Consider the following 12,439-nt stretch of genomic DNA (forward strand, 5'->3'; position numbering starts at 1 on the left):
GAAAAGAAAAGAAAAGAAAAGAAAAGAAAAGAAAAGAAAATTGGGGCAATGCTTAGAGATTAATAATGCAGATTAGCATATTAAAGCCTCTGAGAAACTCTGTAGGAGAGAAAATTTTTTTAACTTTTTCTCAGCTTTTCCTACCTTCAACCACAGGGTTGTGTTTTGACTTACACACCTACATCCAGCCGAACTACCACCTTTGGAAGATGGGCTTTGGGAAATGTTAGCCCAGAGGATAAAGTTGATATTGCTTAGCATGCATGCACTGACCCATATTAATGGGTTCCTGATGCACCTCTCCACCTGCTCCCACCTGTCTTCGGGGGCTGCTCAAGTGCCCTCCTGAGAGTCTGAGTGGAAGTCACCTACCTCCTGGCTCGCTCTTTCTCCCTGTTTCCTCATATCCAAGCCCACTGGGGTCAGCTTACATTCTCTTTCCCCCAAGGAGGCCTCTGTCCTAGAAGTCTCAACCACCCCTGCCCTCACTCGTTGCTTCATCTTCCAACTACTTTTACACATATTTCCTTTTTCTATTTCACATGGCGGGGGAGCGGAGGGCGGGGGGAAGGTGGGGAGAGGTTTGGTGCCTTTGAGGATATGTCATACTCCACCTGGATAGTATACTCCTTGCAGGCATTTGTATCTTTTTTTTTTTCTAATGTTTATTTATTTATTTTGCCACAGAGAGAGAGAGAGAGAGAGAGAGAAAGAGAGAATGGGTATGTACACGCATGGGGGAGGGGCATAGAGAGAGGAGAGAGAGGAGAGAGAGGAGAGAGAGGGAGAGAGAGGAGAGAGAGAATCCCAAGCAGGCTCTGCAACTCCAGCACAGAACCCGATGTGGTGCTAGAACCCAGGAACTCTGAGATCATGACCTGAGCCAAAACCAAGAGCTGGGACATTTAACCAACTGAGCCACCCAGGCACCCCAGGTAGGCATTTGAATCTCTATAACTAGTTCTATAACTGCCTTATATCTAATTGCATTTTATGATGATTTACTATGAATCCATAAAACCCGGGACAAGATCTTGTGCAGTGCAAGTGATCAATAAATATCTTCTTTTTTTTTTTAATTAAAAAAAAAATTTTTTTTAACGTTTATTTATTTTTGAGACAGAGAGAGACAGAGCATGAACAGGGGAGGGGCAGAGAGAGAGGGAGACACAGAATCCGAAACAGGCTCCAGGCTCTGAGCTGTCAGCACAGAGCCCGATGCGGGGCTCAAACTCACGGACTGTGAGATCATGACCTGAGCTGAAGTCGGACGCTTAACCAACTGAGCCACCCAGGTGCCCCTAAATATCTTCTTTTAATGTGTGTTTATTTTTGAGAGAGACAGAGACAGATTGTGAGTGGGGGAGGGGCAGAGAGAGAGGGAGACACAGAATCCAAGGCAGGATCCAGGCTCTGAGCTGTCAGCACAGAGCTGAGCAAAGAGCCCAATGCAGGGCTTGAACTCATGGACTGTGAGATCATGACCTGAGCCAAGTCAGATGCTTAACTGACTGAGCCACCCAGATGCCCCAGAATAAATATCTTTTAATGAAAATAAAGTGGATTTCTCCAAATATTTCAGTACAGAAAGAGGAAGAAGGAGACTATGTCAAGTCAGAATGAAACTCTCAGAGTGACTGAAATTTAGCAGAGTGGGTGAAGGAAGTTCACAAAGCAGCATGAGAATTCCAAAATTTCAACAAAATCATCACCAGTGCTGAAATGTCTAAGGAGAAACCACAGACCTGAGGTCATGTTCACCAAACTCTAAAGGGGACTGTCCTATACAAAAGATATGTTCCCTAATCTGGTCTTAAGGAGACATGATGATTTTCAGGAGGAGAAGAAAACATCCCAAATCAGATATTTTTCTAATTCCTAATACAGTAAATTCCTGTTTCCTTCCTTCTTTCTTTTCTGCCTGCCCTCTACTCAACACATTTATTGAACACCTGCTAGGCATTCAGCACTGAGCAAAAAAAAATATCTGGAAATGTCTCAGGGAAAATCAGAACAAACTATGAGGTACAGAAGAACAAAGGCTCCTACCTTGTGAAAGTCTTAGTGAAATGCAAGTACATTGTAAAACAGTGCATAAGACAACAAGGATGAGATAGCCTGAAATACTATCTTAAAGCTGACAAAAGCAGGAAGTGTGCAGAATCATGCCATTTCAAAGTTGCATGTTTCTTTTGTTTATTTGCTTCTTTTGAGAACTAATAACTTTCTGTCTCTAACTGTTGCAAATTAGAATAATGGGCCCTGGTCATAGTCACTCTATGTCCAACATGTTGCCTGACACATGGTGGGCACTTAGCAACAGTCTGATGAGTCACTTACTGGACAAGAAAATGAATAAGGCAGGAAACAAGTCCTTCCAGCTATGTGTAGAAATGCTGCATTTGACTGAAAATTTTGGTGCTGTACGTCCTTTAAATCAGAACACAGTGGATGGTGAGCTGTAAAGAACAATCTATGCCTTCTTGAGTTAAACAAGTTTCCTTTAAAAATACCATTCTGAGAGATTAAAATTCAGATGCACAACAAAATATTTACATAGCCTACATGATTCCCTGTTAATGTTACGGTAATTTAGGCAAATTTACTATTCCTGAGATAAAACCATCACTCCAGAAATTTGGAAGACATTCTATTTCATACAGTTTTAATAAAGAAAAAAATGAAGAGTGACAGCTGAGTTTGGACATTTGTCACTTGGGAGAAGGTGGGGAAAATGGTACTACAATATTATAATATTAATACATTTAGGTAATTAAAAAAACACAAAACAAGAAGTGATTACAAGTGAAAACAAAAGAGGAACAATCTGGGAGAAGTCAAAATGATGTACATCAAGTAAAATGTGTGTTGTGTACTGTTTGTCGATTGTGCCAGTAAGCTGAACTAATTTTACATTTTACGATGCCACCCTTAGCAATCAGCACAAGCACATGCGTGAGTATAAAACTTGGTATGAATTAGAGAACATTTTGGTAGCCTAAATCCCATGCCATTAAAAGAATAATCATAAAATTATTGATGATAAGGTGGTCTTTAGATTAAGGAAAAGCCTTCGAAAAGAAGGAAGATATTTCCCTGAAGGCATTTGCAATGAACATGAACAAAGAACAGAAAAAAGGACAGAGATAAATTCCTCACTGGCTAATTAACAAAGCCCAATCTTTTCTTTCTTTCACTTCTACAATGCTGTCAACAGAATGTAGAGGATCAAGAGACTGAAGAACCCAAACATGACCCTAGATAATGTAGTTATTAAATAAATCACATTCAACATTTCCAAACAATTCATTCAAAGCATTGGCAAAAACCACCTGAAGTAGGCTTATCTGGTAAGGATAACTCTCCCCTTTGCACCCCATAATATTTTGTTAATAACACCACTCTGGCACTTAAGTTTCTTATAATATAATATCTTTATAATGGAGAAAATAACATCTGTGTCACAGACAGCATGACTGCTTCCTTTAATAAAGAATGTGTCTGACACTCATCAGGGCTTAATAAATGACAGGTGTCTTTATTATGATGCTGTTCCTTCTTATTATGCTGTTATCATTATTATTATTTATCATATCAACCCCTGCTCTCTTGGAACTTGAAAGCAGAAAACGAGACTGTGGTTTTCATTTTTGCATTCCATGCAACCCAGCACAGCACCGTTCTCAGGCATTTGATGACTTAATGTTAACTGAAACTTTCTAGGGTTACCATATGGACTAAATTTTTTGTGCCTGAAAGAGAAAATTGGTCATCAGACTTGTAGAAGGAACTTGCTCCTCCTGAAAGTAGCTGCAATTGCTTTAAACTATAACTTCCCTATAATGGTTGTTCTCTGTGAGGTTCTGGGAGATAGTTCAGAAATGAGCTGAATGTGAAAAAGTCTGACTAGGTCCCAATCGATATGAAAATAACACTAAAAGACCTTAGCAGATAGCATATGCTAACCTTCTGTGCATTAGGGACAGTTCTATGTCCTTGATACATGTTAGATTTTACTCTTAAAAACTTCCAAATGTATATGGTTTTTTTTTTTTTTTTCATGTTTTACAGGTAAAGAAACTGAGGTCATTTAGAGAGATTATAATTTTGGCCCAAATCACATCAATAGTAAATGCTATGGGAGTGTGACCCCAGATCTGTAAGACTCCCAAGTTTGAACCCTTAACCACTGAAACATACAATTTTAGTAACACTCTGAGTTCACAATCCATTTACAAGCCACAAACTTACCTCCACAGGAAGTGCTCTGACTTCTTTCCAACATCTTCCCACACAGCATAAACTGATTCGTTTCCCTCCCTTTTCCTCAACTCTCCTACCTGAGTTACCTGAGAAACTAGTTACTGGCATCTTCCTTAATGAACTTTGTAGGTTACATTCTCGAAAGCAGTGTGAAACGGCCATGCCCTGAGAAGAGCAACAAATTTGTAAGAGCCAACCTGCTGACCGAGAAGTCTGAGCAGAAGGGGGCATGTGCAAACAGAGTTTACATAGGTGGAAGAATAGAATATCCAGGAAGCAACTGCAGTCAGAGACAGCAGCCCTCAGCACTACTTCACTGCAGCAAGAAGGCCTTTCAAACACCCGCGTTCTGCGCCCTTCAAACTATACCTGCAAGAACTCCACAGGACAAAACCATCAGATATTTGAAAAGAAGATGCCTGTTGGCCAGGCATGAAATGCACAGTTCTGCAGAAAACAAACAAAAAAACAAAACAAAACAAAAAAACAAAAAACTAGGGGGGCTTGGAGCACAGACCCTATTCTCTAAAAGCGCTCCCCAGAAAATACCTATTGAATGAATGGATGAATGAATGAATGAATGAATGAATGATGGGCCCTACATTAGAGAGTTGTGGGGAAGACTGATGACCCTGAACCAGGCTGACATTAACCATCATCACCACAGTGCCAAAATCTCTGTTCCGTTCACACCTCTCGCATTAAACAGGGAAATGTGAGCAGTATGCCTGAGGTTGGGATCCACTGCACCTCCCTCTTGACTTCATCATTTTGAAACCTGAAGCTGCTGAAGTCTGTCAGAGGAGCGCCAATTAGGTCCATCTAATTTCCCAAACATACGTATTTTTGTTATGTGTTTTTCATTGACATACAAGTTCTAAACTAAACTGTAAACGAAAATGTTATAATTTCTAAGAATGAAAATAATATATGACAATGCCAAATACAGAGTAATGGGCTTTGGTAAACAAATTCTCCAGCAAAAAACCTAAGGAGAAAAAAAGGACACTCACAAAACCTACCCATCTAAAAGTTCCCACAAAGCCACATGGTACTAAACAGTAAAAAGCTACTTTGGTCATCTCCATTTCTTCCTAGTAACAGACCTTGCCCTGTGATTACCTCCTTGGCTTATCGGTTAATCTGGTCATACCCACAGCCAGCCTCTGGCCATAATAAGCTCTCAATGATATACTACCTTGCTTGCAAAACTTTGAAGAAAACGTTTCAAAATGACAAGGATGAGTATTATCAAGATGTTTGAAGTGCCAACCAAATTTTATAACTATCAGCCAGCATCCTAAAAATCATTTTTGGCGAAAAGTCATGAATGATATTCACAGCCCAGAAGTGAGAAAAGGCTTCCGTCCATGCTTAAGGAGGAGATGAGAAAATGAACACATCTACATGAAGCCTTCATACGCATTCTCCCTGCAGATGATAAAAAAGCAACACTGCCACTTATCCACCTGAGATATCCCCAGTTCTCAAAATAATGGGTAAAAATGATCAAAACCTTAATTGTCTTCATATGGCTCAGACAAGGCACATAAACTCTTTTATGCTCCCAGCACAGAAAATTGCTTCATTTCTAGAGTAAATATATACTAGAAACTTGCGGATATCTCAAGAATGCCTTGTAGCTAAACAAAGTAACATCACTGCCTACTCATTTGGCTTAATTTGCTAGTCTCTCAGCAACTTCATGCTTACGCTTCCAACCCCTTTTGGATCCTAGGATGAGGCAACAGTCCAGAACCCTGGAAAGTTGCCGTCTCCAGCAGCCAGCAGTTTACTGAGCCACCATGGTCCCAGGATGGACTTTCTTCCCAGGATGCCTTCCTGGGAATGTGCATGTCTCATGCATTCCACTTATCTTCTCTAAGCTACATTCCAGTAACTAAGCTTCATAAGCTTCTTCTGAATTGTTTATTCTGTGTTCTAAAGCTCCATCCGCTGTTGAGATGATTTGCAAGATTCCTTTTCTTTTTTGTTAAGCAGGATTGGTGAGTATTACCGGGCCTTTAGGTGGAATCACCGCTATTTAAAATTCCTGCTGCCGAGATTAAAGGAGATAAAGCCTGTGAAAGCCTTTTGTAAACTGTAAAGTCCTGCTCATATGTAGTGTGCTGTTATAATATTAGCCATAATAGCAATAACCCCAATCCAGTTGTAACACAGGCTTTAAAATGATAATAGGCATTTGGGTCTTGTCTTTGCTGCATTCCCAACGGGGGCCTACACTGGTGCCCAGCAAGGGGAAGCCTCTCGAAGAAAGTTTTGTTTGGATGCATAAACGGATGACTCTAAAACATCACATACTTGTCCAAATTAATGTCCACAGGCAAAACGAAGCTAGGCATGACAATTTAGATAATGAAAATACTTGGCAAAAATACTGTGGTGCTGAAAAGAAATACTGCAGAAAAAGTTCTTCTAAAGATAATTCCTTCAGTAATGAAATCTGGCCCTTTGCAATCAGTATTGGGGAGGGCAGGGCGTGGTGGTACAGGTTGGGGCAGGTATTTCCATTAGCCCTGAAAATTTGCCCTAGTTCAGGATAGCTTACAGGAGGAGGCTGCCATCCCAGAAAAAGCCTAGGGTAATAAGTATGAGGGGGTTAAAAGGAAAAAACAAAACAGAACAAAACGCAAAAGCAGCAAAGTCTATCCCAGCAATGGGCTTATTTTCAGGCTCTTTCCAGGGGTGGAAATGACCGAATTCTCTGTGGGAGAATTTTAGAAGTATTTTAGAAAATGCTTTTAGACGCATCTGTGCTAATCACTCTGGTCATTGAAGGGTTGATCTATTTTAAGGACCTGTATGCAGGAAAGGGTGTGGGAAAGAGGTGGATGAAAATAGAAAGGAAGATGGTAGTGTCCAGGAACTGGGGACTCATTTATCCTACTCAACTGAAGCCTTGAAAATAAGAAGGGAAACTCTGGAGTAGCAGCTGGTTACTCAGGAAAGCAAAGGCTGGCACCGAATTTAACCCCAGAATATGAGGATATCCTAACACCCTTTTTCTCTAAGGGGCCGGGTGGGGTCTAGAGGAGAGAAGGAAGAGAGCCTGCTACCTGGGCGGTCTGCAGGGCTCCAGCGGTAGGGAGGGCCTCTGCATCAGCGGCTGCTAAGCTCCAGAAAATATCGTATTTCTGCCCATCAATCAGCATTAAGCTGCTCTGGGGGCTGAGCTTTCAGCACTGGTAGTTGCCAGTGGCAACAGGGCACACACTCCTCACGCCTGGCGAGCTGGGGCGGCAGCAGCAAGGGAGGGGGCAGTCAAGGCTACAGGCTGTGAGCTGGGTAGACAGGGTCGGGAATCCACTGGTGTTGGGGGAGGGGGACGGGTGCTAGGTAGAGGCAGGCGTGCCCTGCAGGGGCCAGCCCAGGTAGCGGACCAAGCCACTGGCCTGTGTGGGTGGGAAGTTTTGGGGTTTCTGGTGGCACAGCAATGCCCTTGCCAACCTCAGCAGCCTGCCGTCCCAGCCTGGAAGTGTCTCACTCTGCTGGCATCTGGACAAGAGAGTCAAGGCCGAGAGGGCAGAAGCCAAGCTGGTACTGCTCGTGGGTGGGTTGGGGTTCTAAAGATCCACCCCCTCACCCGCCACCCCTCCACCCTTCAGAAGTCTCTGGAGAATGCCAACGTGGAATTATGTCTGCACGTGTGAGTGTTTTCGTTTGCACTTCCAGCACAAAAGCGAGGCCCCACAGGTGGAAAGGAGGTTGTGCCTGTGTGTGTGTGTGTGTGTGTGTGTGTGTGTGTGTGTGTGTGGTGCTCGGACTGCGTGTGTACCGTGAGATGGCTGAGGCACACGCACGCGGCTCCCACCCGCCGTCCCGCCTAGGGCGTCAGGGGTGTCTGGTCTCAGGCACTTGGGGAAGAGAGCCAGAACGGCGCGCCACCTCCCCGAACTTCTCCCCCTGCCGTTGGGATCCGGTAAGGTGGGAACGAAGGGCAACGGAGAGGGAGGTGGAGGGCAGAGGTAGACCCAGGAGAGCACAGGAGCGGGCACGGATGCAGGCAGCCCTTAGGCACCAATAGGAAGGACGGAGCTGAAAGGCCAGTGGAAAGGCCCGGGCTTCGGGCGCAGGGGGCGCGCCTGCGAGGGGCGAGGGCTAGCGTCTCCTTACCTGGCCTGTGCTGGAGCATTTTGCAGCGGGGCGGGGGCGGGGTGGGTGCCACCCTCCCTGGGGGCCGACCCTGCAGTGCTGTCACTTCGGGGGGCAGCCAGGCGTTGGCCGCAGAACCCGGAGTTGACAAACTTGCCAGGTCCGGAGCGCGCAGAGGTGGCCCGGGCCACGCACGCCGCACAGCCCACGGCAGCCGGGACACCGCGCGCTCCCAGGAGCTCTTCCGCTTTGTTGTGTTCCACTGGTCTCCCCGCGCCTGCCTCTGGGTGTCTCCGCGCCCTCCCAGCAATGGGACGTTTCGCCCGCGTTCCGGGAGGCCCCTCGGGTCTGCGTGCCACTTTCCTCCCCGAGGCGCGTTAAAGAGCTGCCCTGGAGCGCCTGGCGGGGCTGCGCAGTGCGCTCCTACCGGGCGGCTCCGGCCCGCAGATTCCCGCCCCCCACCTTCTCCCCCTCCCCGCCCCTCCGCGGCACCCCCATCAGAAGCTGCTTAGGATCGGGCTGTCAAATCCAGCCCATCTGCTGCAATCATAATCAGTCTCAACCGAACGGTTCTGACAAATCTCCGCCTGGAGCCGGAGTTGGGGAAGCCGGTGAGCTAGGGGCGGGGAGCGGAGGAGGGGGCCACAGGGGCGAGGGGGCGACCGGGGCTGAGCTCTGGGAGAGAGGGGCCTAGAGGCTTTCATTGTCTGTCCCAAACAGAGGAACTGAAATGGGAAATGGGGATCCCCAAAGCTAAATACTGTTTTCCTTTCCCAGTTCCTAGTAAGAAAAATCAATCCACCCTGGCAGGCCCTGGCATACCCCACCCCCATCCCAAGCCACTGCCTGCTGTGTCTGGGTGGAACGAATTTCTGCTAATGAACTACACAAACAGGTCCTGTAATCTTATCATCAGGCTGACCCACAGACTGGCAGAGATACCCAAAGTATTGTAATTGGCAGGTAAGAGCTAGAACTAACAGCCATTTGTCTGGAGTCAGAAGTTGATTCTCAAGTACATTTGGAAATAAAGCTTACAGAGGGAGAACGGGCCTGTCCGTGGCAAAGAAGCACAGCCCTTCCAGTCGTGTTGGCATTTCGGGGGATAAAAGGAACATTTGTTCTGGACAAGAAAATACTGAACTCGGTTTAGCCCCAAGTTAGAGCTTAAAGAATTTTCATAATTTTTTTCCCATTTTCTCGTGAAAATGCTTTTTAAAGAATATCTATTTTAACAGAAAGTGATGACTTCAAAAAATGATTTTTTTTCGAAAAAAATCGAACTATTTTAAAATAGTTTTTAAATATTTTAAATAGTTTAAAATATTTTAAAATATTTTAAAAATTGAACTATTTTAATGTGCCACTTCAGTAGAACCACACATAGATCTACTGGTTATACCCTTACAAGGAAATAAGGCAAAAGTTTTTAAAAATCAGTAAAAATAACAGTGGTCCTACATATACATAAACAACTCTTAAAGCATCAAGAATACAACCAGCAGGATTGTGTATGGTTTTGTATATTCTTCTCAAGTGCTAGAAAATGTTCAGTTGCCCTGAAGGACGGTAGTTGTTGGGGAGAATAATTGGTTGGATAAACACATCACCAGTTGAAAAGCTGAAGGGGAAAATTTTAACCCATTTATTCAGATAGGTATAAGAGCCATGCAAAAATAAGTATACTGTGAAAATTTAACACAGTTTGAAACTGGTGCTCAAAAGCATTCTTTTGCTTTGTGCTGTCGGTGAGAAATGTGGGCATGCCACATTAAGTGCCCACTTGTCTAGGCAGATACTGTGTCTTCTACTTTTTTTATAGCCCAGTGGTGCTTACAATAGCAGTATGTAGCTATGGGCTGATGGTTTGGAATTTTGATTTACAGGTCAGGATTAAAATCATATACATCACTGTGACTTGCTTGATAGGTGAGGGGAAAAGAGGCTCAAGTGTTACTTTTCCCAGTATGTAAATAATCTGAAGTCAAGTGCAGCTTCTGATCAGATTTTAAGACATTTTTATCAATATTTAAACATCTGAAGTTTTTCATTGTCAATTTGTTTAATGTGTTATTAATATTAAGACTTTTAATTAAAAGATTCATCAACATGGTGCCAAGAAATAAGGATTTCAGAAGAAGTCCTCTCCATCAGAATCAACTTTCATGCTGGTGACTAATTTAAAGAACAGTGTCCAGGAAACTGCTGTTGCCCAGGGGAGAAAAGAGCTAAGCTGAGAGATGCCAGGCTGCAAGCACCATCGTGGGTTCTGCTATGTCCTTCTCTCAAGTTGGTCGTTTCAATTGCATCAGGGCCAAGCAATTGGCCATAGGCATAATGGGTGGCCCCAACCTCCAATTCATCAAGTCCTTGGTTCTAACTTCAAAATATATCCTGTCTAGTTCTTTCAATTACTTATATGAGTGAAAAAAAATCACACAAATATTTTTGACTTTATGGAACTTACATTTGGAGGGGAAGAACGACATTCGGAAAGAATACATAAGGAAATCGCATTCTCTGTTATAAGGTAATCAGTGCTATGGAGACAAAGCAAGGAAGGCTGAGCAGTATCCAAGTTTAAACAGAGAGCTCAGTGAAGGTCTCACTGAGAATCTAAGTGTAAGTGCATGATTAAAAGAGGTGAGGGAGTAGGGAAGCCATGCAGGTGTCAGAGACAAGACGTTGGTACAGTGGCCCTTAGGATTGAGCCCAGTGAAGGAACTGCAGGGGGGTAGTAGGGATGGAACAGGGCGAGTACAGAGGGTTAATGGAGATGGTCTGAAAGGACAGATCACTGTGTGGGACCTAATGGGCCAATTTAAGGACTGGCTTCTACCCTAAGGGATATGGAAGGACAGGGACACAGAGGGTTTTGAGGAGAGAAGTTTCACGATCTGACTTTTGTTTTAATGGACCATTCTGACTACTATATTGTAAATTACAGGTGCAAAAGGAGGGAGGACGTGGGAAAACCTGTTATTAGGCTACTCTTGGACTCAACGTGAGAGAGGATAGACAGGGCCATGGCAATATGGATAATGAGAATTGGTGGCAATTTAGAATTGTTTTGAATTTAGAGCCAATAATATCTGCTCAGGACAGGGGATTGGAAAAAAAAAAAAAAAAGAAACAAAAGTAAAGAATAACTCCAAATGTTTTGCCTTAGCAACCAAAAAACATAGAGTTGTTATTAACTGAAATGGGGAAGCCTATGGGAGGAGCAAATTTTGGTGGAAGGAACAGGGGTTAAGTTTTGGATTTGTTAAGACTGGGATACTTATGAAATTAAACTTTAAATATGATTAAAGATCTCAGAATAGTTCCTAGACTTTGGTAAAGGCCATATGTTTGTAGCGGTGGACCTTGTGTTAGTGAAGTTTGTATTGGATGTCACGGTTATTATTGATGTTTACCAACCAAAAGGAGATATTGATTTAAGTCTCTGAATAAACATTCAAGGATTGTGTTCAGGGTACAAGTCTTAGATGGAGATGTGAATTTGTAAGCTATGTAATATATACATAGTTAAATCCATCACATCAAGTAGGCCATTAAGGCTGTGAGTATAGTTAGAAAAGAGAAGACATTTGAGAATGGAATCCTGAGTCATTCCAACTTTAAAAAGCCAAGAAGATGAAGACCAATGAGTAGAAGAGACCATCCTAAGGGGCAGCTTGGGAGAGAAAGTAAACTAGGAGTGTGGGCTTCTCTAGAAACCTAGTAAAGAAGATATTTCAGTAAGGAGGGAGTCATCTGTGAGCCACAGTCTCCCGATATGATTGGCATTGCAGAAAACTCAAGGAAAGGGGCACATGGGTGGCTCAACTGACTCATGATTTCAGCTCAGGTCATGTTCTCACAGTTGGTGAGTTGGAGCCCCTGCATCTTACTCTGTGCTGATAGCATTGAGCCTGCTTGGGATTCTTTCCCTCTCTCTTTCTGCTCCTCCCTGGCTTGCACTCTTTCTCTCTCTCAAAAATAAATAAATAAACACTTGAAAGAAAGAAAGAAAGAAAGAAAGAAAGAAAGAAAGAAAGAAAGAAAGAAAGAAAGAAAGAAA

The 12,439-nt window shown here is 43.6% G+C and overlaps 1 protein-coding gene across 8 annotated transcripts in view; it reads right to left on the reverse strand.

The window, feature by feature from the left end:
* Positions 1–12,439, reverse strand: part of NCKAP5 (NCK associated protein 5) — a 983,894-nt gene that overhangs the window by 579,823 nt on the left and 391,632 nt on the right. The window contains exon 1 of one of the 8 annotated variants that reach the window (XM_040474896.1): positions 8,398–8,822. The exons of the other annotated variants lie outside the window; for them this stretch is intronic. The gene's annotated coding sequence lies outside the window, so the exon portion shown is untranslated. Of the gene's footprint in view, positions 1–8,397; positions 8,823–12,439 lie in introns of those variants that run through there. 8 annotated transcript variants of the gene reach the window in all.

This window comes from Herpailurus yagouaroundi, unplaced genomic scaffold (assembly GCF_014898765.1).
Source record: "Herpailurus yagouaroundi ecotype Mexico unplaced genomic scaffold, PumYag 140, whole genome shotgun sequence".
Taxonomy (NCBI): Eukaryota; Metazoa; Chordata; class Mammalia; order Carnivora; family Felidae; genus Herpailurus; species Herpailurus yagouaroundi.